Source organism: Salvia miltiorrhiza, chromosome 5 (assembly GCF_028751815.1).
Source record: "Salvia miltiorrhiza cultivar Shanhuang (shh) chromosome 5, IMPLAD_Smil_shh, whole genome shotgun sequence".
Classification (NCBI taxonomy): domain Eukaryota; kingdom Viridiplantae; phylum Streptophyta; class Magnoliopsida; order Lamiales; family Lamiaceae; genus Salvia; species Salvia miltiorrhiza.
Genome location: NC_080391.1, coordinates 598,452 through 601,741, shown reverse-complemented (window position 1 = coordinate 601,741; position 3,290 = coordinate 598,452). Strand labels below are relative to the sequence as shown.

The 3,290-nt window shown below is 46.5% G+C and overlaps 1 non-coding gene across 1 annotated transcript; it reads left to right on the top strand.

Annotated features, from left to right (window-relative positions):
• Positions 1-2,846: 2,846 nt before the first annotated feature.
• Positions 2,847-2,953, top strand: LOC130987310 (small nucleolar RNA R71). Its single transcript, XR_009089698.1, has one exon. It is a non-coding gene; the product is annotated as a small nucleolar RNA R71 (small nucleolar RNA).
• The last annotated feature ends 337 nt before the right edge of the window (positions 2,954-3,290 follow it).

The following is a 3,290-nucleotide window of genomic DNA, read 5'->3' as shown; positions in this document are numbered from 1 at the left end:
GCACAATGTAGGAAAAATCCTAATTTTGAGCCATAATTGCATACAAACATGTAGAAGGCAAAATATCACAAAATAATCGGTAAAAATCTTCTAAATCATGCTTAGAATGCATAAATGAAGGAATGAGAGCAAGTAAAACATACCTTGAAGTTGGATTTGGAAGTGAAAGTGGAGAAGAAAAGAGTGTAATTTCGTGGGTGTGTGTAAAATGGGTGAAAAGTGAAGTGAAAGAGTGAAAAATTTGTATTTTTGGGGTGAAAACAGTCGGTCAAAACGGTCAACGGACGGGCAGGGGACCCGCGGTCGGACCCGCGGCCGCGGTCCGGACCGCGGTCCCTCGCCCAAAACTCTCTGGACTCCGCTCGACATGAGCCGCGGTCGGACCCGCGGCCGCGGGCGGGACCGCGGGCGTACTGGGCGCAGCATGAAAGGGTAGTGGGCAAGGCCCACGGCCGTGGGCCTGGTCGCGGCCGCCCTGGGCGAGCCCAACACCAAAAAATCCGATTTTGCATGCCTTTTTCAAGTTTCACCCCTTCAATTCTCCTTTTTTTTTTTATTATTATTATTATTATTAGGAAGAGAATTGAGAACACTAATCAAAGGAGACCCACACACATATATAAATATATACATAGATTAATATATAAATACCTATGTATGTGTGTGTTTATTGAACTTGCGAAAATTAAAAGATACCTTGTTGGGGTGCCTCCCAACTAGCGCTTAGTTTAACGTCGTGAGCTCGACGTCTTCATGATCGTGTCATGTCCTTGGTTCGGCGAAAGTGATGACGGACACTTTATCTCGTGGCTCGGCTCGAAAATATGCCTTGATGCGTTGGCCATTCACCACAAAAGTGTGTCCGTCGTTGCCCTTCAATTCAATAGCTCCATTGGAGGAAACCTTGTTGATGAGGAATGGGCCCGACCATTTTGACTTGAGCTTTCCCGGAAAGAGTGAAAGGCGGGAATTGAAGAGAAGGACCTCATCCCCGGGTGCAAATTCCCGTTTGTGGATCATCCTATCATGAAACCTCTTGGTCCTCTCTTTGTAGAGGCTTGAGCTTGCAAATGCCTCACTTCGAAATTCATCCAACTCATTGAGTTGAAAGACTCTAGCTTGGCCGGCCTTCTTGAAATCAAAATTGAGCTTCTTGACCGCCCAATATGCCCTGTGCTCTAACTCTACGGGGAGATGACATGACTTCCCGTATACAAGTTGGTATGGTGACATGCCAAGCGGTGTCTTGTACGCCGTTCGATATGCCCAAAGTGCGTCATCAAGCAAGAGAGACCAATCCTTCCGGCTCCCATTCACCGTCTTCTCTAGCACTTGTTTAATCTCCCGGTTTGCCAACTCGGTTTGACCATTGGCTTGGGGATGATAAGCCGTTGTCACTCTATGCTTCACCCCGTACTTTTTTAGAAGTCCTTCCATCCACTTGTTGCAAAAGTGGGATCCTCCATCGCTTATCAAGGCCCTTGGAATTCCATGCCTTGTCAAAATATTCTTTTGAAGGAACTTGATCACCACTTTGGAGTCATTGGTTTGAGTAGGAATTGCTTCCACCCATCTTGAAACATACTCCACGGCCAACAAAATGTATTGGAAGCCGAAAGACATTGGGAATGGGCCCATAAAGTCTATGCCCCATACGTCAAAGAGCTCAACTTCAATCACATTGTTAAGGGGCATCTCGTGCTTCTTTGATATTCCTCCCATTCTTTGGCATTGATCACAACTCAAAATAAATGAGTGGCAATCCTTGAAAATAGTTGGCCAATAGAAGCCACTTTGAAGCACCTTAAAAGCGGTTCGGTTGGTGCCAAAGTGCCCTCCACTAGGGGAAGAATGACACTCCCTCATAATAGCTCCCCATTCCTCTTCGGGTACACACCGCCGGATGATGGTGTCGGCACATCGTCGATACAAGAACGGCTCATCCCATAAGAAGAATTTCACATCATGAAAGAATTTTTTTCTTTGGTAACGATTCAACTCGGGTGGTGGATGAATGCCGGATGCAAGATAGTTGACGTAGTCCGCATACCATGGGGTGTGGGTCTTGACTTGCAAGATTTGCTCATCGGGAAAATTCTCATTTATGGGCACATCGGCATTTTCCCCTTCCACGGGATTCTCAAGTCTTGAAAGGTGATCCGCCACAACATTTTCACATCCTCTCCTATCTCGGATTTCAATATTAAACTCTTGAAGGAGGAGGATCCACCTTATCAACCTTGGCTTGAGCCTCTAACTTCTCATCCGTTCTTGTCATGTGAGCTTGAGTCGTGGTCATGAACTTCATCAATATTTCTTCAAGGTTGAGCTTCTTCTCTTCCTTGATCATGCCATGGCTCACTGCAAATCCGGGCGGTGGTTGCAAGAAATTATTTGGATTGCTATAGGAGAGGTTAGGGTGGCGGTTAGGTTGGAATCCTTGAGTGTATTGCCCTTGCCCTTGGTAGCCACCTTGTTGTTGGGGCCGGAAGTTCGCATAGCCTCGGTTGTTGTTGTTGTTGATGTAGTTCACATCCTCGAAGCTAGTTTGTTCTTCAACCACGGGCTCTACCCTTGACATTGATATAGCATCAATCTTGCTATTCATGGCGGTCAATTGAGCCGTCAAAAGAGCTATCGGATCCGAGCTTGTTGTAGCCGCCACCTTCTTCAAGATGATCCTCTCCGTTGGGAATTGATGGCAATTGGTGGCCAAGTTCTCTATGATGTGAGCGGCCTCCGCGTGGCTTTTCTCCAACAATGCTCCATTGGCCGATGCATTCATGTCTCTTTGCATCTCACCACTACACCCGGTGTAGAATACACAAATGATTGTGTTTTGATCTAAACCATGGTTAGGGCACTTCCTTAGCATCTCTTTGAATCTCTCCCAAGCTTCGTAGAAGGATTCTCCATCAAATTGGTGAAATTGGACTATGTCCTTCTTCATCTTCATGGTTCTACCCGGAGGGTAGAACTTGTTGAGAAACTTTTTAGCCATGTTCTCCCATGTAGTGATAGAACCACCCTCTAAAGATTGGTACCATGTCTTGGCCATGCCCCTTAGCGAAAAGGGGAAGAGTCGAAGTCGAATGGCATCCTCCGGGACTCCATTTATCTTGATGGTGCCGCATATCTCCAAGAAGTTTCCAAGATGTCCATTCGGGTCATCTTGGGAAAGACCGGCGAATTGGTTTTGTTGTACCATATTTATGAGGGCCGGCTTGAGCTCAAAATTGGTGGCGTTGATTCTCGGGGCATGCACTCCTCCTTGTTGGACAATGGGTTGG